Source organism: Bos indicus x Bos taurus, chromosome 28 (genome assembly GCF_003369695.1).
Source record: "Bos indicus x Bos taurus breed Angus x Brahman F1 hybrid chromosome 28, Bos_hybrid_MaternalHap_v2.0, whole genome shotgun sequence".
NCBI classification, from domain to species: domain Eukaryota; kingdom Metazoa; phylum Chordata; class Mammalia; order Artiodactyla; family Bovidae; genus Bos; species Bos indicus x Bos taurus.
Window position 1 is genome coordinate 43,000,722 of NC_040103.1, and position 24,719 is coordinate 43,025,440.

A 24,719-nucleotide genomic window follows, 5' to 3' on the forward strand; every position below is an offset into this window, starting at 1 on the left:
TGGGGATGAAATCTGAGTTGATTTCTTGAGGCTGCCTGTGAGATTTAGGCGGAAATATGCGAGTGCAGCACCTGTGGGACATCCAAGGGGATTACTGGCACACCCCTGGCTGGGCCGGGTCTCCTATCAGCAATGGTGGGGTTTCAAGGGTACACTTACTCAGAGAAGGGGCCAAGGACTGGGCTGATTCCCAGCATTACCATGGAGCGTCTGGGTGCACGACTGTGGTGGGTGCTGGTGGATCTGCACCAATGGCTTTCTTAGCACAGCGTCTAAGGGACATTTGGGCTGATGGTCTGTATTCTCACGGCTGAAGTGGGGCTGAGGGCAGCGCCACAACCGTGCACTCTGTAAGCACACACGAGTGGCGGATGACGTCACAGAGCATATGTCCCAGTGGGCAGCTCCTGCGGAGGGATACTCAGTGGCTCCACCCCCAGCAGGACTCCAGTCCCAGTTATCTCACATTGCAGCTTAGAACTGGATCTGGGGGCTTCTAATTCAACACCTGGGGAGCAGACTCTGCCCTAATGGGCAAAAAGGAGGCCCCAGTCAACATCCAGTGCAAACTCTGTTCACCAAAACACCAATCACATCCCCCGCCAAGGGGACAATGACCAGCACACCCTAAGGAAAAGACATGGCAAGCATCCATACCAATAACAGCCCTTGCACCAAAAGTATTAGACTCACGCAGGCGACACTCCCATATAAAAATAGCCCTTCAAGACCACAGCAGAAAACTGTTTTTCCTAAGTTCAGAGTCAGAGAAATATAAGAAAAATAAAGAAGGAGAGGAAGTACCCGCAATAAAAGAACAAGAAAATCCCCTGAAAGAAACAATGAAATAGACCTTTCCAATCTACCAGACCCTGAGTTCAAAAGAGGGTAATAAAAATACTGAAAGGATTAAGAAAAGCTATTGATAGAAATGTTGATCACTGCAACAAGAAACCAGGAACCATAAAGAGGAGCCAATCAGAATTAGAAAACACAACAGCTAAGATGAAAACCAAGCTAAAGACAACCAAGAGAAAACGAAATAACGCAGAAGAATGAGTAGGTGATCTGGAAGACGGAAGAATGGAAGTCACCCGTTCAGAACAGCAGATAGGAAGACAAATTAAAAAAAAACATGATACATGAAACTTATGGGATAACATAAAGTGTGCCAATCTATGCATAATAAGGGATTTCAGAAGGAGGAAAAAGAGAAAGGGGACTGAAAACAGCAAAAGTTGAGACAAAGGGAGGATTCTAAAGGCAGCAAAAGAAAAACAAAGAGTAACAGGGAAGCTATCAGCTGCTTTCTCTACTGCAGGACAGAAGGGTGTGGCAAGGTGTACTCAAAGTCTTGAAAGGGAAAAACCTGCAACCTGTATTGTCAGGATACTCTAACCAGCAAGATTATCATTTAGAACAGAAGAAGAAATAAAGAATTTCTCAGGTAAGCAAAAACTAAAAGAATACAGCAATTCTAAGCCTATTATATTAATAAAAGAAATATTGAAAGTTCTTTTCTAAATAGAAAATAAACAAAAATCTTTAGGAAAGAGAAAAATCAAATCAGGAAAAGCAAATATAAAAAAAGATTGTATAGAGATCACTTAAAAAGCAAGTACAGTACATAGATTAAAAAAATTAAAAAATTTTATGAAAGTGATTATAACTACCATGAACAGCAAAAGGATAACATGAAGATGTAAAATAAGACATTAAAATCATAAAATGTGGGAAAGGAGAGTAAGAAAATTAAATTTTTTTTAAAGAATGTGTTTGAGCTTATATGACTACCAGCATAAGCCAAATAGATATAGTAATGTGTTAACATACTTGGAAACGAGAATAACCATAAATAAAAAAACATATAATAGATTCACAAAACTAAAAAGAACAGAACTCAAGCATAATGCAAAAGAAAACCATTAAACCACAAAAGGAAAAACAGAAAGGAAAGGAACAAAGAAGAAATACAAAACCAACTGGAAAGCAAGGTTTAAAATGGCAATAAACACATACCTGGCAATAATCACCTTAAGTGTCAATGAACTAAATGCTCTGAACAAAAGACAGAGTAGCAGTTGTGGTTTAGTCGATAAGTTGTTTTCTGACTCTCTTGTGACCCCAGGGACTGTAGCCTGCCAGGCTCCTCTGTCCATGTGATCTCCCAGGCAAGAATACCGGAGTGGGTTGCACTTCATTTTCCAGGGGATCTTCCTGACCCAGGGATCGAAACCATGTCTCCTGCATTGGCAGGCAGAGTCTTTACCACTGAGCTACCTTACATTTCTTTACACTAACAATAAAATAGAGGAAGAAAAAGTAAGAAAAAAAATCGCTTTTAAAATTGCATAAACAATGCTTAGGAATAAACCTGACCAAGAAGGTGAAAGACTCACATGTTGAAAGCTATAAAACACCGATAAAGGAAAATGAGTCAAAGAAATGGAAAAATAGCCCATGCTCTTGGATTGGAAGAATTAATATAGCTTAAATGGCCAGATTACCCAAAGCACGTTACAGATTTAAAGAGATCCCTATCAAATTACCCATCAAATTTTTCACAGAACTACAACAAATAATCCTAAAATTTATACTGAGTCACAAAAGACCCTGAATTACCAAAGCAATTCTGAGGAAAAAGAACTGAGCTGGAGGCATAACCCTCCCAGATTTCAGAGAATATTACAAAGCTACAGTAATCAAAACAGCACAGTACTGGCACAAAAACATGGATTAATGGAACAGGACACAGAGCCCAGGTAAACCCACACACCTACAGACAACTAACCTTTCACAGAAGAGGCAAGAATATACAGCGGGGAAAAGACAGTCTCTTCAGTAAGAGGTGCTGGCATAACGGGGCAGCTACATGTAAATGAATGAAATTAATCTAACACCATACACAAAAATAAACTCAAAATAGATTAAAAACCTACATGTAATACCAGACACTATAAAACTCATAGAGGAAAACACAGAACACTCTTTGAAAGGAATTGCAGCAATATTTTTTGATCTGTCTCCTACAGTAATGGAAATAAAAGGAAAAATAAACAAGTTGGACCTAATTTAACTTAAAAGCTTATGTATAGCAAAGGAAACCATAAATAAAACAAAAGACAACCTACAGAATAGGAGAAAATATTTGCAAATGATGAGACCAACAAAGGATCAATTTCCAAAATATACAAACAGCTCATATTTCTCAGTATTAAAGAAAACAAAACCCCAAATCTCAAAGATGCACAGAAGATCTAAATAGACATTTCTCCAAAGAAGACATACAGATGGCCAACAGGCACATGAAAAGGTGCTCAACATCACTAACTATTAGAGAAATGCAGATCAGAACTACAGTGAGACACCACCCCACACCGGTCAGAAAGGCACCACCAAAAAGTCTACAAATAATACGTGCTGGAGAGAGTGTGAAGAAAAGGGGACCCCCTACGCTGTTTGTGGGAATGTGAATTGGCACAGCCGCCACGGAGAACAGTGCAGAGATTCCTTAAAAAGCTAAAAACAGGGCTAGCGTGTGGTCCAGCAATCTCATTCCCCAACAACTACCTGGAGAAAACTCTAACGGAAAAAGATATATGCTCTCTGACGTTCATAGCAGCACTAATTACAATAGCCAAGACATGGAAGTAACCCAAACACCCAACTACAGGTGAACGGATAAAGAAAACACACAGGGCCTCAGGCCTCTGTCTCCTCTGTGTCAAGTGCCCTGGGCAGGCCCCTGCCTCTCCCTGCCCGCCTGCATCAGAGTACAGGGGGCATGACTGCACCATATATGACATACATGTATCTCTATGCACATATATACATGACGGAATATTACTTAGCCATAAAAACGAATGCCATAACATCATTCGCAACAACATGGACGGACCCAGGGATTATCATATTAGATGAAGTAAGGAAGAAGAGAAACGTAATTCCGTAAGATATCACTTACGTGTGGGATCTAAAACGATGCAAATGAATTTATATACAAAATAAAAACAGACGTAGAAAACAAACTTATGGTTATTACCAAAAGGGAAAAGGTGGGCGGAGGATAAATTAGAAATTTGGGAATAAGAGATACACTCTGCTATATATAAAGTAGACGAACAACAGGGTCCTACTGTATAGCACTGGGAACTATATTTGATATATTGTATTAATCTATAATGGAAAAGAATCTGAAAAAGAATATATATGCATACATATGTGTATATTCACATACATAAAACGAGACCACTTTGCTGTACACCAGAAACCAACACAACACTGTAAATCAGGGATGCTTCAATTAAACAAGATGTCAAGGTAATTCAGCGGAAAAGGAGAGTCTTTTCATAAATGACATTGGAAAGAAATAGACACAAGGAAAAGAATGAATATCATACACACAAACTAACACAAAATGAAGCACGGCCCTAACATCTACTTCTGCTTTATTGACTACGCCAAAGCCTTCGACTGTGTGGATCACAACAAACTGGAAACTTCTTAAACAGATGGGAATACCAGACCACCTGACCTGCCTCCTGAGAAATCTGTATGCAGCTCAAGAAGCAACAGTTAGAACTGAAGATGGAACAACGGACTGGTTCCAATTTGGGAAAGGACTACGTCAAGGCTGTATATTGTCACCCTGTTTATTTAACTTATATGTAGAGTACCTTGTGCAAAATGCCAGGTTGGATGAAGCACCAGCTGGGATCAAGATTGCTGGGAGAAATATCAATAATCTCAGATATGCAGATGATACCACTCTTATGGCACAAAGCAAAGAGGAACTGAAGAGTCTCTTGATGAAAGTGAAAGAGGAAAGTGAGAAAGCTGGCTTGAAACTCAATATTCAGAAACGAAGATCATGGCATCTGGTCCCATCACTTCATGGCAAATAGATGGGGAAACAATGGAAACAGTGACAGATTATTTTTTGGGCTCCAAAGTCACTGCAGATGGTGACTGCAGCCATGAAATTAAAAGACGCTTGCTCATCGAAAGAAAAGCTATGACAAATCTAGACAGCGTATTAAAAAGCAGAGACATCACTTTGCTGACAAAGGTCCGTCTAGTCAAAGCTATGGCTTTTCCAGTAGTCATGTATGAATGTGAGAGTTGGACCATAAAGGAGGCTGAGCACCAAAGAATTGATGCTTTTGAACTGTGGTGCTGGAGAAGACTCTTGAGAGTCCCTTGGACTGCAAGGAGATCCAACCAGTCCATTCTGAAGGAGATCTGCCCTGGGATTTCTTTGGAGGGAATGATGCTGAAGCTGAAACTCCAGTACTTTGGCCACCTCATGCGAAGAGTTGACTCATTGGAAAAGACTCTGATGCTGGGAGGGATTGGGGGCAGGAGGAGAAGGGGACGACAGAGGATGAGATGCCTGGATGGCATCACTGACTCGATGGACGTGAGTCTGAGTGAACTCTGGGAGTTGGTGATGGACAGGGAGGCCTGGCGTGCTGCGATTCATGGGGTCACGAAGAGTCGGACACGACTGAGCAACTGAACTGAACTGATGGCTAAAGTTGAAGCTCCAATACTGTGGCTACCTGATGAGAAGGACTGACTCATTGGAAAAGTCCCTGATACTGGGAAAGACTGAAGGCAGAAGGAGAAGGGGATGACAGAGGATGAGATGGTTTGATGGCATCACTGACTCGATGGACATGACTTTGAGCAAGCTCCGGGAGTTGGTGATGGACAGGGAGGCCTGGTGTGCTGTAGTCCATCGGATCGCAAAGAGTCAGACATGACTGAGTAGCTAACACTTTCACTTTACTTTTTCTTCAAAATATAATTTCAGGAGCTCCAGTGGCACAATCGGTTAGCGTGCGGTACTTATACAAAATATAATTTCAGCACATAACCAATAAGAGATTATTGATGAGAAAAAAAATTGCTGGACACCAACTTCAGGAGTTAATTCTTCCTCCTTCATGTGTAGCAGGAAGAAGAAATATATCCCCTAGTGAGTCTCTTAGAAGTGCTGGGAAGCTCTTCCTCTCTATTTCTTCAAACATCTCTTCCCTCATGACCTTGACTGGGCAAACAATCCATCCCTGAAACAATCCTGATGGTTGTGGAAAGTGGTGCATTGATTGCCTAAAGCAACCTGCTCTCATCTGCTGGGCGGCGCTGGCTTGCACAATGCATCTGGGCTGGTCCAGAGTAGAGGAAGATGCTAAAAGAGATGCCAGGGCACTGTGATCAAGAAGAGGGGAGAAGGGCTCTAAAAATACAATGTCCCCTGCAGGGTGCTCTAAGGGTAAGGTAAATGAGGCTGACCCCTGTGTGAGTGTGAGTGTGTGTGTGTGTGTGTGTGTAATAACGTTAGTTCTTCCTCTTGGACGTGTTGATGGCCCTTCTTACCTTTCCAAACCCCTGCCCTTTCTCCTGGCCAAGTCTATGCCCCAATCTCAGCTCTGCCGTCTCAGAACAGAGGCCTCCCTGGGAGACGGCAGCGGGGCCTCTGTCCTACCTGTGCCAGGCGCCCTGCCCCTCACTGCCCACTTGCAGCAGGGGGGAATGCATACGTGTATGAGTGTGGGGGGCATGATTTGCATCACGAGGGTTCTGGTTGGAGGCGTGACCTTCACTGACCCCAGCCTGCAGCGAAATGACAAGGCCCAGGGCCATGGGCATCTGCTTTGAGGAAAATGGGGGTGGAAGGGCTGGTATGGTGGGTTCTGCTCTCCAGCTGGGGGAGAGGGGCAAGAGACTGCTCTCTAACCACCCACCCCAGCCCTTGCCTGCCCCTCACCTACCTTTCTCGGCAGCTGTGTTCCAGGGCAGGCGACAGCCCAGTTAAGCTCAGCACAGAAGGGGCACAGCTCCCCTGCCTGTGGCACTGTGCCCTGAAGAACAGTCCTGGCGAGCCAGCTGGGGGATGTCTCAGCCAGGAGCAGCTCTGGCTGGCACTGGCCACATAGCCAGCGGGCTCCCTGTAGGGGCGGGTCTGGGAGCACCGGGTCTTCCTGGATCCAGGCCAGATGCCCGGTACCTGGGCATCACCTCACCCACAGGCATTACTAAAAGCGACAGCTAGCACTTAGTAGGCAGTGCCTGTAGACCAAACACATGAACTTGACAGCACCCAGAGGTGAGTGTTTCAGTGGGGTTGTGAGCCACCCCGAGTCACAGAGTTTAACACGGTGAAGGTGTGGGGATTCAAACCCAGATTGCTCTTGCATTCCCTGCCCTCCCATCCTTCATGGTCCTGGACTGGCCTCCCCATGTCTTCACCCTATGGTTCCTCATTCATCTCCCAGCGGGTTCCCTGCTGCCAGCGGGTGTGAGCACAGGGTACATGACACCCATCACCGGGGGGACATCTGGGCCCAGAAGGCGAGGGGCTGGCCCAGGTTTCCAGGAAAGCTGCCCGGTGGTGCCAGGCCAGGGTCTGCTCACCTGATACGGGGACCTGGACGCCTCCATTTCCCAGAACCTGGTGGGAGTTCCCTCTTTTTAAGGCACTGCCCGGGGGAAGCGCCGGCTCCCTGCCCCCTCTCGTCACCCCGGAGGCCCTCCGTGGCCTTGGCCCTGCCCCCAGAACCCATGTGACCAGCGGGCAGGGGAGGCGGGCAGGACCAGGAGGAAGCTGCCCAGGACGAACATCGTCAGTCGGATCCAGGCTCCCCGGCTCCTCAGGGCCTCTGGGGATGGTGCGCTGACGGCCGTCCTTGGCCTGCTAAGAGGCTGCCGCAGCCTCGGCTCAGGAAATACTCCGCGGGTGCGGCTGACCTCTGCCAGGAAAGGATGGGGCAGGCGGCTCGCAGTGGCGAGCCTGGGGTTTGACTTGGTGCAGCGCGCCCCCTGGTGGGCACCCTCATGCACTGCTTCCCACGCCCCTGGACCTCTCCCTCGCAGCCCCATCTGTGCATCCCTCCGGCCTCTGGACCCGCCAACGTCAATTCGCCCCACCCTCATCTGTGGCCTCACCTTTCCGGGGGCCAGGGGCGGCTCGCAGGGTATGCGGGCTTCCTGGGGCTTCCTGTGCAGGCTTCCTCCGAGCAGAGCAGCTGAATTGCGCACAGCTGATCCAGTTCTGTCTGGAGTGAGGGGAGGAAGTTGGGGCTGGAGAAGTCATTAGCAGGGGAGGAGCCCGCAGGTTGCAGAGGGAGGAGCTGGGCCACTTTTCAAAGTTCCAGCATCACCCAGATCTCCCCAGTCTGTGGATTGGGAAGCAGGTCAGAAACATTCGGTCCATTTCCCAAGGTGACAGATTGCATCTCTGAGACTTCAAACCAAGGTCTGCAGCTGATTGCAAAGCTTTTGAAAATCAAGGCTAAGGAGGGAAGTAGGCAGGTGGCCCTCAGTCTCCTGCCTCCCAGTGGGGCTCTGGTCCGCAAAGAGCCCCTTTTGCTGAGAGTGGACTCAGAGTGGCCCCTCACTCTTGTCCTCCCTGACCAAGGCAGGGGGAGCTGACCATGGACTGGTGCCTGATTCGGCATCTCGGCAGAGCAGGGGCTGGGGTGGAGGCTCCATCATTCCAGGCTCAGGGAGGGGACGATGGCCAAGGCAGATGATCACTCACCCTAATCACTGCGATAACCTCTTGCCAGCCCTTGGGGACTGCTGGGAGTGGGGCAGGGTGGGCCATGGTGGAGACACACTGCTGGCACAGGTAAGGAGGCCCATAACCTGAGCCAGGGCCAGAGCTCAGGGATCCTGAGGATCAAGATGTAATGTCCTGCTCTTGGCCTTTCTAGGGGGACTCAGCTGGAAAGCAGCAGACCGGGCCTTCTCTGTGCTTGCACCGACGCGGGCTAGCGCTCTGTCCAGGCCTTCTGGGGGAGGCTGGAGCTGGCGTGGAAAGAACGAGGGTGTTGGAGTCAAGCACCATTGAATCTGAGTCCTGCCATGGACCCTTCCCAGCTGGGTTAGTTACACTGTCTCTCGGCAACCCATTCCCAATCTGTAAAATAAGAATGATAATATAGCGGACTCCAGGGTCTGTTGTGAGGATTGAGGAGGTAAGTCATGCAGAGAACTCGGTTACATGCCCGTGCCAGTTCTCACGGCTGTGAGGCCTCGGCACTGAACAGGGACCCATGACAGGCTGGTTTCCTCCATATTTCTCCATCTGCAGTGGCAGCATTAATTAAGGCAGTGTTTAGTTCTTAAATTGGGTTTCTTGCACAGTTTAATAAACTCTGTGTTGTAATTTAACACAATAAATCAAAAAGTAAGCCCTTTTTAGAAGGTGGGATTACCACCTTAAAGTCAAACTCTCCCAAGTAATTTGAATGCCTGAGTTTGAATTTGTATTTAGAATCAAATTGGCAGCAGGTGACACAGAACGTGTCTGTAACGTTTAGCATGTGGGGCCCTGTGAAGCAGATCTCTGGGGGAGCCAGCAGCCAGAGTCTGGGACTTTTCTGAGACCTCCTGGGTGACTGGGCGAGGACCCACACCCTCACCAGGAATCTGTCACCATCACTGAGTTAACTGGCTTCCATGAAAGGAACGGTTCTGTGTAGGGGCTCTGTGGGCCTGAAAACCCCCAGAAATCAGGTGGCCACACAACAATCCTCTGGAGGCCTCTGTTCAGTGAGCCAGTGAGCCCCAGCCGCCACAAATTCACCTAGAAACACACTGTAAGTCGCATTTCACTAAGAGCTCTTGGGGGATTTTTGTTTGTTGTTTTTTACCTAGCAAAGTTGTTTGGTTTTTCTAGTTGCTATAAATTATAACCATAGGAAGGCTACATATTGTTTTATGAGTTTAAGTATTGAAGTTGATACTGGAGCCCAGAGATTTCTTCCCCCTTCTTTTGAAGAGGTTTCCCACTATTAGGTAGAAGAAACACTGGGACGAGGGGCCTTAGTGCCCCGACCAAGAGGGTCCCACCGGAGAGCTATGGTAAAGCGTCTTCCTCTCTTGTAAGGTTTTGGGGACTGTTCCCCGGTGCTCACGCTGCTACTCACATACACATCCCGGCTGAGTAGGCAGTGGGGGTCCAGTGGCTAAGACTCTGCTCCCAATGCACGGGGCCCAGGTTCAACCCCTAGTTAGGGAACTAGATCCCACATTCCACAACTTAGAGTCCATGTGCCGCAATGAAGGTTGAAGATCTCATGTGCTGCAACTGGAGCCCGGTGCAGCCGAACAAACAAACAAACACTAGAAAGGAAAGAAACACCAAGCTAATTTTAATGCGAAAGTGTTAGTTGCTAGCCCACCAGGCTCCTATGTCCATGGAGTTCTCCAGGCAAGAATACTGGAGTGGGTAGCCATTCCCTTCTCCAGGGGACCTTCCTGACCCAGGGATCAAACCCGGGTCTCCTGCACTGCAGGCAGATTCTTTACCGACTGATCCACCACGGAAGCCTAATTATAATACGGGTACCGAGTAATCCTGACTGTAATTGGCAACTGTGGCCACAAGGTGGCGGTCTCCACACACGGCTTCCAGCATTCCTGGGCTTTTCAGCAGTGAGCCGCCACCAATCTGAGGAGGCCCTCTGTGGGGGTGGGAGAGTCTCTGTTGGCCTCAGGGAGCTCAGAGGAGTCACCTGCATAGCACCTATTATGCAGGGAAACACATACTTCTGGGGGAGTTCAGGGCTGGGACTAGGGTAGGGCCAGTGAGGCATCTGGGGTACAAATTTTAAGGAGGCTGTGAGTGCCTCACTTGCTTCACCCTCATCAGGCCCTGGGTCCACGGAGCTGGGACGGGTATGTGAGCAGCAAATGGGCACCGGGAAACGGTCCCCGAGACCACAGCGCAGAGGAAGGTGCTTTGCTATGGCTCTTGTAGGGGCACTAGGGTCTGTAGTCCTTAGGGTGCGGCCAGGATCATCAGATGTGCTTTCTGGGAGGGAACTAACAGGAATGCACAGGGTGCTGCCCCATCTCCAGTCCCACTCGAGTCAGAGGCACGCGTGAGTGTGGCAAGCGGAGGTCAGCAGTGGCGGCTGCACAGAGCGCCGCGCTGGAGGCCCCTCTCCTGACCTGCAGCCTTTCGCGGCTGCACTGAGATAGAGGAACGGCTGTGCTCTAACAGAAGCACAGCGGCCCTGGCAGCTGCGGCAGGTGGGTCTCTGCCCGTGGTCTGAGTCCTCGGCATCACTGATGACAAACACTGAGAAAAACAAAGCAGCGGGCAGTGTGGCCCCTGGAAGCTGGGTGAGAAGAGCTGATCAGCGAAGAAAGCGTGGGATGGCGGCTGTACCGGTGGAGGAAGAAGTCAGCAAACATTTTGGTAAGTCTAAATCATCATTATGTATAAAAGAAATGAGAGCAGCGAATTAAGGTGGGGGTGTGAGGAGCAGGGTGGAAACAAAATCATATATGACACGAGAGCCAGTACTGAACACAGTGACACCCAGCCAGTACTGAACACAGCAACAAGACGGGAGAGTCAGAGCACTGAGACGCCGGGTACTTGGGCTTTAGCTCTGGTTGAGCACTGTCCAATATGGATATAATGTGAGTCGTACATGTAATTAAAACTTTGTTAGCAGCCACCTTCAAAAGAGAAGGAGGTGAAATTAGTTTAATAATATATTTTATTTAATGCAATATATGCACAATTTTATAATTTCAACATGTAATCAATATAAATATTACTACTGAAAGATTTTATATTCTTTATATACTAAGTTTTCCAAGATCTGGTATGTTATTTACATTTATAGTGTAAATCTCAATTTAGATGCTAAATTTCCATTGGAAATATTTCACCTATATTTAGATATCATAAAATTTATTGTTGAAAGAGGTGATTCATCTATCCAAATTGCTCCAAACATCTGTAAAAGCTTTTCAATAACTGTATTGTATATCAATTTTAAAATTATAATTTAAATTAATTAAAATAAAAGTTGATGGTTTGGTTGATCCCATTTCAACTAAACAGCCAAAGGAGGCTAAGCCCCACTGTATTGCGCAATGAGGCACTAGACATTTTAAAGTCAAATATGAATGCTAAAATTTGAAGAGGAACAAGTGAAGGAGCAGAATGTATAACTTCTAAACCAGTAGAGGGAGATAAAGACAGAAAAAAGGACGAATACATTCAACAGGAGGAAGAAAGGGAGGAAAAAAAACTTGAAAGGACAATCATGGCAAATGAAAACCCCAAAGAAGAAAGTAAAAAACAGGTATAACTGTATTAGTATCATAGTAAATGTAAATAGGTTCAGTTCAGTTCAGTCGCTCAGTCGTGTCCAACTCTTTGTGACCCCATAAATCGCAGCACGCCGGGCCTCCCTGTCCATCACCAACTCCCAGAGTTCACTCAGACTCACATCCATCGAGTCAGTGATGCCATCCAGCCATCTCATCCTCTGTCGTCCCCTTCTCCTCCTGCCCCCAATCCCTCCCAGCATCAGAGTCTTTTCCAATGAGTCAACTCTTCGCATGAGGTGGCCAAAGTACTGGAGTTTGAGCTTTAGCATCATTCCTTCCAAAGAAATCCCAGGGCTGATCTCCTTCAGAATGGACTGGTTGGATCTCCTTGCAGTCCAAGGGACCCTCAAAAGTCTTCTCCAACACCACAGTTCAAAAGCATCAATTCTTTGGCACTCAGCTTTCTTCACAGTCCAACTCTCACATCCATACATGACCACAGGAAAAACCATAGCCTTGACTAGACGGAGCTTTGTTGGCAAAGTAATGTCTCTGCTTTTCAATATGCTATCTAGGTTGGTCATAACTTTCCTTCCCAGGTTAAGCTCACATATTAAAAGCTAGAGATACTTAGGTTTGATTTTAAAATTATAGCTGTGTGCAAAAGACTTAAACTACAAGAACACAGAAATACTGAAAATAAATGAATTAAAAATGATACACCAGCCAAATACTAACTACAAGAAAACTTTGCAGTGATACTAATATGAAATAAAATAGAATAAGGAAAGAGCCTTATTGAGGACAAAGACTGTCAACACAAGATGATAAGAGGGACAAGTCTCAGAGATGCAAAAGTCTTGCACCTATAAACATCTAATAGCAAAGCCTGGGAGGGAGAAAAGGAATCAGGTGTGCCAGTTTCCTGGCTTTGATATAGTAGTATATTTACTTGAGATGTAGTCGTTGGAGGAGACTAGGGAAAAGGTATGTGGGAACTCTGGGTAATTTTTGCAACTTCCTGTGAATCTATTATCATTTCAAAATGAAAAGTTTAAAACATAGAATATAAAATAGTGAATACTCACTAAAAGCAACTATATACATTCCTAATCTATTATGTATGCACATAGGATGTTAAAACTTTGCTAATGTATATAATTTATCATCCTTTTAAAGATTTCTCAAAAGATCAAAAGGCAAAATGCATATGATAATTAGTATATCTAATTCCCCTTCTCCCATCAAGAGATGGGACATGATGCTCTGAAATTTCTGCAAATAGCCTCTAAGAAATCTGTCATCTTCATTTTCTCTCCCTGGGAGTTCAGCTGCCCTGTGGTTTAAAGCATGTGTTCTAGTCCAGTGAGTGATGAGAGGCCATGCGGGGAAAGAAAAGTTGCCAGGAGCCCCGAGGTACCGGTCCTGTGAATAGAGATTCTTGGATGTTCCAGCCCCTCCCGGCCCCCGAGTGAATGCAGGTGGTGGCCCCCAGCCCGCACTGTGCGGAGTGAAAGAACTGCCCAGCTGAGCCCTGGCTGCTTCCTGTCCCATGGAATCGTGAGATGCGATAAACAGCTACTATTTTAAGCCATTATATTTTGTCACACGCCAGTAGATAACCTGAGACACTCTTCAATAAAACTTGGAAACATTTGACAATTAAATGTTTGACTGAGCACCTACTGTTTGCCAGGTTCTGTGCTCGGGACAGGGGCTACAGAATGAGCAAGAAAGAGTCCCTGACTCAAGAGTTCACAAACTGGAAAAGCAAGGAGGCAACGCTAACAGCGATTTGCAGAACAGATGCAGTGGGCAAGTGTAGGTGCTATAGGGGCAGGGGAGGAGAAAGACTCCTACCCCAGAAAGGCAGGAGTGGGGATTAGACATGTCTCCCTGTTGCTCCACCCTGCAGTAACTGCTCGGGGCGTTCTGTGACATGTCCCTTTAGTGTATGATGTGGACAGATTTTGCCACGAATGCAACTATAATGCTGGTTATAGATAACGCTGAAGACTTGCCGTATACCAGGTGCTGAGAATCCCCATTGTCCTCACGCCCACCCATGAAGAAGGGTATGGCTGAGGTCCCCTGTACCCATGAGAAAGCTGAGGCTTAAGGAGCTGAAGTGACCTGCCCAAGGTCAGGCAGCTAACGAGGTGTGGAGGCAGGACTCAGGCCGGGTGCTCTGACCCCAGGGTCGGCCTCACAGCCATAAGCGGCCAATCTGCTTCTCGTTGCTTAGTCACTGTGTGTGTGCTAAGCTGCTCAGTCGTGTCTGACTCTGTGTGACCCCGTGGACTGCAGCCCTCCAGGCTCCTCCGTCCATGGGATTCTCCAGGCAAGAATACTGGAGTGGCTTGCCATGCCCTCCTCCAGGGGATCTTCCCGGCCCAGGGATTGAACCTGTGTCTCCTGATTGACAGGTGGATTCTTTACCACTGAACCACCTAGGAAGCCCCAGTCTGCTCCTTTGCTGAACATGTAAATCAAGCATTTCATCATGGTATTAAAAATAACATCTGAAATGGTGTATTAATGACTGTATAACAGGTTGTTTTAAAGTCTTCTGTAATCTAACATTTCATATTATTTTCAACATGCAGAGAGAGTATTTTCACACAAATGTTTGCTTTTGCATTTACATATGTCCCCACTTTATTCCATTATTTTAGAAAGATTTGAGGTAGATATATAAGAAATGTTTTCTGAATAGTGGGTCATTTCCTTAGGATAGATTCACAGAAGGGTAAATAAAATGAAGTTTGGGGTTTTCTGAAAAGAGGGTCTGAAGGAAAAGGGCAATCTCTGTGGGTCATGGTCACACAATCATGTCCACCCCAAACAGCGAGCGATCATTCGCACGTTTCATGGTTCTCCAGGACAGAAGGGTGCCTCTTCAGAGGACCCAGCCATAGTGAGCTGTAATGAAACTGCCTGTCAGTGCTCCTTCAGAACTTGGTGAACCTGCAGCTGAGGTTTGAGAATTCAAATGTGCTCCCTGGGCTGGTACCTCACCGGGTGTGAGCAGAAAGCAGAAGTGGCCTCGCCTCCCCGTCCCTTCCTCATACTCAGAATCAGGCCAGCCTCTGCAATGGCTCCGGTGCTGGCAGCTTCCCATGGTCTCTGGGGGAGCCTGGCCGTGGGTGACCCTGCGTTGTTTGGGCTACAGGTTCTGTTGGTAGTTGGTGGTGAGGACAGGGACCTGCCTTCAGAAGCAAGGCCTTCCTCTGCGCCTGCACATACTCAGATGCCCCAGCAGGGGGAGGGATCAGCAGCCCCGTTTTAGAGATGTGTGGGTGAAGGCTCAGAGAGGCGTGACCTGCCCTATCAGCACTGCTGTTTCCCAGCCTTTATTTCCCTGTCCTCCATGAGGAGTCCTGGCTGTCCTTCTGATGAGTGCTATGGTCTCTGGGACCACGCTGGCCCTGGAGCATGGGAGGAGAAGGTGTTTCTCTCCATCTCCTCCTAATTTCCTATGTGATATAATGGTGGAATCAGCGAGCCTCTGAGATAGTGGTGTGCTGGTAAATGCTAACAACCGGCTCTTGAACAATCTATCTGCCTAAGTTTATTATAAATTTTTGTGATGTGTAGCACATAATTTAGAAATAATAAGGAAAATACGATTTTCTATTGCAAATTCTATATGGCCAATTGATTCTTATAGAAAACACTCAGTAATTTTTGCCAACTCTTGACTATGTAGCCAAGGTACAGTCTCAATTTAACCAGTATTTGACAAATGGAGTTGCATCCTGATACACAAGGCTTTACCAAATAATTTTTAGTCATTAAATCTAATATGTAAAACTATTTCTCATCCTCATACAGATTATATTCCTTAAACAATTTTCAGATTTAGCACTATGTATGTCAGAACTTTTCTCCAAATTTAATCTACATTACTAACACGGAATGCTGAGCTGGATGAAGCACAAGCTGGAATCGAGATTGCCGGGAAAAATATCAATAACCTCAGATATGCAGATGACACCACCCTTATGGCAAAAAGTGAAGAAGAACTAAAGAGCCTCTTGATGAAAATGAAAGAGGAGAGTGAAAAAGCTGGCTTAAAACTCAACATCTAAAACTAAGATCATGGCATCTGGTCCCATCACTTCATGGCAAATAGTTGGGGAAACAATGGAAACAGTGAGCGACTTTATTTTTGGGGCTCCAAAATCACTGCACATGGTGACTGCAGCTGTGAAATTAAAAAGATGAAAGATGCTTGCTCCTTGGAAGAAAAGCGATGACAAACTTAGCATATTAAAAAGCAGAGACATTACTTTTCTGACAAAGGTCCATCTAGTCAAAGCTATGACTTTTCCAGTAGTCATGTATGGATGTGAGAGTTGGACCATAAAGAAAGCTGAGCGCCAAAGAATTGATGCTTTTGAACTGTGGTGCTGGAGAAGACTCTTGAGAGCCTCTTGGACAACAAGGAGATCAAACCAGTCAATCCTAAAGGAAATCAGCCTTGAATATTCATTGGAAGGACTGATGCTGAACCTGAAGCTCCAATACTTTGGCCACCTGATACGAAGAGCTGACTCATTGAAAAAGACCCTGATGCTGGGAAAGACTGAAGGCAGGAGGAGAAGTGGGCAACAGAAGGTGAGATGGTTGGATGGCATCACAGACTCAATGGACATGAGTTTGAGCAAACTCCAGGAGATGGTGAAGGACAGGGAAGCCTGGCATGCTGCAGTCCATGGGGTCACAAAGAGTTGGACATGACTGAGCAACTGAACAGCATTACTAATGCTTTCTCCACTACTGTCTTAAGGTCAGTCAACAAAATAATAATTTAAGCACTTGTTGGTAGCATTTTCCAGTTTCCATGGTATAAATTCTCCCACCATGGCCAGCTTAAAAAATACCAGCATGACATCACTAAGTGCAGAGTTGGGAGGTGTGCATCAGGGCACCGTTACAGAGCATGTCAGCCACGCAGCTGTGGGAGGTACTGGTGACCTCACCTCACAGCAGCTGTGGGAGGTACTGGTGACCTCAGCGGAACCAAAAGCAAATGTAACTAAGTGAGTTGATTCTGAGTACTTACTACCTTTGTTTTAAATATAATTTGTCTATTGATAAGTTTATATAACATGTAATTAACTGTGAAGTTATAATAACACAGGAATATTTCCCAGGGACGGGGGAGCCTGGTGGGCTGCCGTCTATGGGGTCGCACAGAGTCGGACACGACTGAAGCGACTTAGCAGCAGCATTTTCCTTCTCTCTGAGTCAATCATGTTTTTTGGTTCTAGAGTGAATATTATATTTGAAACCACACTATTGCCAATGTGGTTTATTCATTTTCTAGTGTTTAGAGTCAATGTATTGATAAAGCAAGGAAGATTCTTTTAGTTAGCTAACAGAAATATTTTAAACCATGATGATGTGAAAACAGTGATATAAGAAACAGAAATAAGGGAAGGAGGAAAGAAAGAAGACTGGCTAAGCTAGTGTCCTCGTCTTGCAGAGCAGCAAACAGTCTTAATGTAGTTCACGGAAAAGTGAATATCCTGTTCAGTCAGAAAGGAAATTATAGAGGGAATTATAAAAATGCAACGAACAAAGCTGGAAAGGCAACATTTAGAGGAATAAAATAAAAATATAATTACAAATCAGGAAGGCATATAGGAGAGGGAAAAAATAGCGTAAGCATGCTAATTTTCTTATTTTTCAAGTCTGCAGGTCTAAAGTTATAGTCTAAAATTAATCCTAAAGGAAAAGTATTAAAGTCGTAATGGTAACCATCAGAAGATCGAAAAGCAATTGCTTTTCGTCATTATTTGGGCAAAGGGGAGAACGATCATAGACAAAGGGAAACTACTTTTCATGTTCTTATAAACGGAATTTTACTTCCATGTGTAGGTAAAAATTACAGAAAAACAAAAATATAAGTACTGTTAAAAGCAGTGGCTCAGATGGTAAAGAATCTGCCTGCAGTGCAGGAGACCCAGGTTCCGTCCCCTGGAGAAGGGAATGGCAACCCACTCCAATATTCTTGCCTGGGAAATCTCATGGACAGAGAAGCCTGGCAGGCTCCAGACCATGGGATTGCAAAGAGTCAGATTCGACTAAATGACTTTCACCTTCACTTTGCACCGTTAAAAAAAAAAAGCAACTTCTGGCCTGGCCTACACATTTTGAGGTAATCCCTTTTATAGTATAGTTTGCTTTCAACCACATATGCAAACATCCCGAAAGGCCTGAAGTCATATTTAATCCCTCTTTCCAGTCTCCATGGGCTCCGCCTTTGCTCGCCAGCCAGGGGGATTCTCCTTACACGGGGGAGCGGCCACACATGTTCACAACTTTCTGCACATTGCACTTAACCATGTGATGCGTTCTTATAAATTATTCCTCATGACCCTAAACTTGTGTGCATGGAAAGGAAAGTCCAGGGTGGTTAGACTCCTTACTCAGAGCCCTACGTTTTGGCGGCTTATTACGGCAAGTTCCTGTTTTGGTCATCTCTCCTCCCCTCCAGGAAACGCTGTGCTCCCCCCACTAAGAAGTCCATGCCTAAGGCTCCCACCTTAGAGAACCTCACGGCTCCCAGTACCTCCAGCAGGGGGCAGTATACAGCCTGGAGGAGGGGGGCGGTTTCCCAGAAATTTAGGGGCAGGGCGGGGCGGGGAAGGAACCCCCCCGCCCTCGTTAGTCCCTTGAGGTCCCTCGAACTGTTCTCTGTAGTCACCCCAAGCAGGGCCCTAGTGGGAAGGGGAGGGTGCCCTGACCTGCCAGCTTTACCCAGTGACGCACATTTAATTCCCATCAACACACAATCCCTATGACATTGCTTTAATTGTCTTCATTCAGATGAGGGAACAGTCTCAGCGCAGATAAGGAAGGAGCCTGCGATAGCGTCTTCCCCACGCGCTCCCAGCACGGTGTGGCTGGTCCTGGACCCGTCCCTTCCTCGGGCAGGCCTCGTGGCCCTGGGAACGACGCTCTGGGAGCGGGGGTGGGGGTGGGGGAGAGCAGAGGTCCATGTGAGCGCAGAGCCTCTGGGGGGAAATGTGGCCGCCCTGCTCCTGCTGGTGTGTGGCGCTCACGTTGATCTCTTGCGCAAGGTCTTGTTCTGCGGGGCATGTCCGGGAGCTGCGCCTGAGCGGCCCCACAGGGGCCGCAGACCACCTGGCAAGGTGGCTGCTGAAGCGTGCAGCCAGCCACACCTGCAGTACCCGTGCCCGCCTCTTCCACTGCAACCGAAAGTTCCTATCCAGAGGGGGCTGTGCCAAAGCAGAGGGGCCCCCAGGAAGGCTGTGGAAGCATTGGGGTCTGTGCCTCGTGACAGAGGACACAGGACCCCACGACTGGCCCTGGGACGTGATAAAGCTGCTTCCCTTCCTTTACATCATCTCATCAATCTTGGCGGGAGCTAGGAGGGAGGCTCCTCCACAGAGAGGTATCCGACCTTGACAGACAGAGTTCACACCTCCAAGAACGGAAGCTCGCTCACTCTGCCCTTTCTGCTCCACCGCCTGCCTCTCAGAGATGTTCTTGGGGAAGGGTGGGGAGGTGCTGCTAACCTCACCCACCCCTTCCGAACCCACCAGCCTCAGCCTCCCAGGCCTTGGGCTCTCGCTCCCTCCAGAGTCAGACATGGCAGCGTGTCGCTCAGCATCTCCTCCAGCTCAAGGAGAAAACATGCTTGGCTGTCTTGGAAGGGACTGGCTGCAGATGAGCACTTTGGGTGTGAGCATCTGGCTGGGGTGCAGGCAGCAGGACTCACAGATGAGACAGCCTCCCCTGCACCCCTCCCCCCACCCAGCCTCCATGGCATTGTAGCTGGGCAGCAGGTTTGCCCAGTGTGAGATGGGCGGGCATTTCCCCACCAGTGATTGTCCTGACCAGGGGCCTGACCCACTGGCCCACAGGGACCTAATCCCAGTCACTTCCCAGGTCCCATCTGGGCCACATTTGGTTGGTCCAGGTGTTCACTGATCCAAACAGAGATAGGGAGTAGAGAGCATCTCTGTGAGGCTGGACCTCATGTGAGGAGGACCTGGGGCTGTGTTCTGCTGTGCGTGCTGTGAGCCAGGGAGGGAGCCAGCCAGTCCCTCATGTGGAAAGATGTGCAGGGTGAGGAGTAGAGAACAGCACCTCTTGCTCACCAGGACCAAGCCAGCCACTCGCTTTCCGTGCCCCCCACCAAAAACCTACCCAGTAAGTTGTGTAGAAGAAGCACCAAGAGTCCAGGTAGCTGGGTGGGGATGGGGGGTCCAGGGTGTTGAGGACACATCTCCCATCCAGACCGTTCCTAAGGCTTCACTAAGGAGAGTGGAGCAAAGTCTTATCTCTGGAAACTGTCTCTGCGTTCTCTGTTCCAGCCTCCCTCCAAAATGTCAAAGCCCCCATGCCCAGGCACCACCGCCCGCCAGCCCCTCATTTAGCGCTTGCCCATGGAGTCAGTCCTGGTTCTCAGCCTGGCCTCTGAGGGTGCATATCAGAGCCTCGGACGCCCCTTCTCTGTCTCATCTTACTGCTCACCACCCAGGAGAGCTGAGCATGGTTCCATCCAGGACTTCCCCTCCTGCACATCCCAGAACCCTTCCTCAGGGTGTCTCCCCCTTCCTGCCTGTCTGCTTCTTGGGGAAGGGGGGTCTCCAGTGCCATCTCCCAGCAGTCTCTGTCCTCTCCGCGCCAGGGGAGGTGTTTCTGACTACTTGGATGTGCTTGGAACTTTATTCTCAGGTTACCTAGATACTCTCCTAGGAGCATTAGAGTTTTAGCTTTTCCTTTTTAAGTTTTATTTAGTTATTTTTTTGATTGTGGTCCATTTTTCAAGTCTTCATTGAATTTGTTACAATATTACTTCAGTTTTATTGTTTGGTTTTTTGGTCACGAGACATGTGGTATCTTAGCTCCCCAACCAGGGATCAAACCCACGCCCCCTGCATTGGAAGGCAAGGTCTCAGTCAGTGGACCACTGGGGACGTCTGGAGCCCTTTCATTTCATCTAAGAAACACCTTGATTTTTTTTCCTATGAGGGATGAGGTAGGAATGAGACTGATTTATTTTTGTCGTGGAGAGTCATGTTGTTTCTGTACTATTTCTCGAAAAAGTTTCTCATGAATCTCTTCAAAAAACAGTATTTCACTTTCCTTATTGCCAGAAGCTACAGTCTACTCCAATTTCAAGTCTGGTTCTTCCTGATGTTCTCACTCTGGTCCCATGAGATCTCCCCGAAAGTCAAGAATCTTTAGGGAGGGCCTGATTTCTATTACTGGCACATTAATGGTGTGAGGGCATAAAGTCACTCAGAATTAAACTGAAGTTTCAGCCATCTATTCCTACTTCCCCAAAATAAAACCGTTTTGGTGTGACAGATGTGTGGCTATGCACAGTGGCTGAGATCTGTATGGTGTATATGTGATATCTGTAAATTCCCTAAAGACAGGCTGGATCTTATCACCCCAACAGCTTGCACAGTGTCAGTCATACGGTGGTGCTGAGGAGACAGAGGTGGAATAAATGGAAGTGTCAACCATGAGAGGCCTTAACCAATGCCTTACAGAAGCTCACATCCACAGTGATGCAGTATCTTCTCATCCACCAGAGATAAGTAAGCTTACATTTGCAGCAACATGAATGGAACTAGAGATGATCATACTAAATGAAATAAGTTAGAAAGAGAAGGATAACTACCAAGTGACATCACTTGTTTGTGGAATCTAAAATCTGACGCAAATGAACCTACACGAAGCAGAAACAGACTCACAGAGAGAACAGAATTGTGGTTCCAAGAAGGAAGGCAAGTGGGGCGGGAATGGATTGAGAGTTTGGGATTAGCGGATCCAAGCTATTATATGTAGAATGGATAAACATAAGATTCTACTGGATATCACAGGGAACCATATTCAATATCCTATGATAAACCATAGTGGAAAAAAATTTTTAATGTATATATGTGTAACTGAATCATTTTGCTGTACAGCAGAAATTAACACAAACTTGTAAATCAACTATACATCAATAAAAAAAATTTTTTTAAGAAAGATAAGTAAGTTTAGGCTAAAAGTTGTTCTTGGTTTGAAGGCCCCTTGGGGAAGGCATTGCTACCTATCACTTGTGCCTGTAGAACTTAATCTAGTTTAGGACTTAATCCTGGCAAATTGTTATGCTGATTGAAGCGCGTTGAATAGCCTGCATTTAACTGAATCGTATCTTACAATTTTTCTTTATCTTTTTGACGGGCTCCTTTTGAGTATTATGCCAGAACTACCTTTGCAGAAAGGATTTATAGATTCCAACCTCCAGCTGTTTTGGGAAATTAGAAGATTATTTGCCCATTTGTAGTCTTCTGATCCTCTCTCCCTCCCCATGTCTCCCCATGTCAGCAGCAGCAGCAGCATTGTTCCCAGGGGCTCCGGGTGTCCCATGGAGGCATTTTCCAGTTGCTCCAGGACTCACACCCTTCATCTCTGAGGAAACACCCTCTTTTTTCTGGAGTTCATCATAGTCCTCATGGGGAATGTGGAAATATTACTAGTTCCAAGAAAGTGGCTTTCTCTCCAGGTTTTTAAAAAAATACCCCCCTGCTGTGTAAACAGTCTTCCTTCCTCTTGATCCTAATTTGGTGTAAAAAATACATTGTAATAATGAAATGGCAGAGAATTTATGATGAATTAAGTGAAAAAAGACCAAATAGGCTATGAAGTAAAATTTATGACATAATTTTAAATTTATTAAGAAAAAATTAAGATCAAAGAAATACACTTTGGCCAACATGGAAAAATGTTAAGCTGTTCTCAACATGGCTAGCGCTTAGCTGTTTAGGGTACTTACAGTATTAATTTTTATTTTATTCTCTATTTCTTATACTTTTTTGCATCATGTATAAAATTGACTTATTTTTTTAAAGTCAGAAAAATATTAATTTTTTTGTACATTGTTCAGCATATAGAAAAGAGTATGACAGAGACTGATAGCCTACCAAAATGCATTCTTCCTTAACGGTAGGTTAAGGCTGACATATTACTGGACTGCCCACTTGAACAACTATTATAAATTTGCCTCATTCAAGATTGCTTTATCCATCTCTGTTTCTCTAGGATCTAGCTGGGATCTGGCTCAGAGTAGATGCTCAGTGTGAGTTTGTTGATTAGAACTGCACTGTGACTTTCTTGACATCTTCATCACAAAGTTATAAATACCACAATTTTTTTTATTACTTAGAGTTTTAAATAAAGTAGTATTTCATGTAAAATGTGAAAACCTCACAAGAGCTTGTTTCCATTCATCCCATCTTTTGTGCAGTTGTTGTCATCTATGTTTCACCTACAATTTACCTGAACTGGAGGTGGTATAAATTCCAAAGTACCGTGTTGCACTTTTTGATTTAAACAGTTATAGTCTTTTGAAGAAGTTAAGACAAGAAGAAGTACACAGTTTATATTTGCTCACATATTAGCCATTAATAGTGCTCTTCTTTCCTTTCTGTAAATTCATGTTTCCATCTGGTCTTTAGCCTCAACAACTTCCTTTAGAATTTCTTGTAGTGCAAATCTTTTGGAGATGAATGGTTTCAGATGTCATAGATCTGGAAATAACTTTATTTCATCCTCATTTCTTTTAAGGATAATTGGGTTAACAATTTTTTCCCTCTGGTATACAAGAGATAGCTATCCATTGTTTCATGACTTCCATTGTTTCTGATAAAACATATGCCTAATATTGTTTTTGTTTCCCAATGTGTGATTTCTTTTCTCTGATTGTTAAGATAATTTCTTTTTATTTCTGATTTTCAGGAACTATCCATTTTGTTCTTCTTGGAGTTTGCTAAGTTTATTATATCTGCAAGTTGCTGTTTTTCAACAAACTGAAATTTTCAAACATTTTTCTTCAAATTTTTTTTCGGTTCTGTTCTCTCTCTTCTTTCTCTCTGGGACTCGCATATATTATACCATTTGATATTGTCCCAAAGACAACTGGGTGTGTGTTTATTTTTCTTCAATCGTTCTTTCTCTCTGTTCAGATTGTTTGCTCAAATATTTGTTCAGATAGTCATGTTCAAATAATTTTGGTTCATCAGTCTTCAATCTCTTTAACTTTTCTTTTTTTAAATTTGCACTCATGGATCTACTCTTGGGCTATTAGTAAAATATTCATTTCAGATACGTTTTTCACTTCCAGAATTTACATCCAAATATTCTTATTTTACCTTCTGTCTACTTCCTGAAATATCCCACCTTTCAATTATTATGTCCATCTTTTAAGTCACTGAATATATTTGCAACGGTTGCTTTACAGTCCTTATGTGATAATTCCAACATCTGATTCATCTTGGGGTCTGTTTCTGCTGACGGTTGTTTCTCTTCTTACAGGTCACGTTTTTCTGATCTTTCAGATCTCTGCTAGTTTCAGTCGTTTCTGGACAGTGTGGATGCCACACGCAAGGATGCTACACTGCTTCCCTCCTTTAAAGAATGGTGAGTTTTTCCCTGGTTGACAGTTGAATAACTGGAACATCCTTTTGGTTCTGCCAGACTTGCTTTTATTCTCTGTTAGTGCTCTTTTAGGCTTCCCTGACAGCTCAGTTGGTAAAGATCTGCCTGCAATGCAGGAGACCCCAGTTCAATTTCTGGGTCAGGAAGACCCGCTGGAGAAGGGA

General features: G+C 45.7%; 1 protein-coding gene across 3 annotated transcripts in view; it reads right to left on the minus strand.

The window, feature by feature from the left end:
* ARHGAP22 (Rho GTPase activating protein 22) overlaps positions 1–8,051 on the minus strand; it is a 179,622-nt gene extending 171,571 nt beyond the window's left edge. For 2 of the 3 annotated variants that reach the window (XM_027530586.1, XM_027530583.1), the window contains exon 1: positions 7,420–7,526. The gene's annotated coding sequence lies outside the window, so the exon portion shown is untranslated. Of the gene's footprint in view, positions 1–7,419; positions 7,527–7,950 lie in introns of those variants that run through there. The other variant, XM_027530584.1, reaches the window with a different exon arrangement.
* Positions 8,052–24,719: the final 16,668 nt, after the last annotated feature.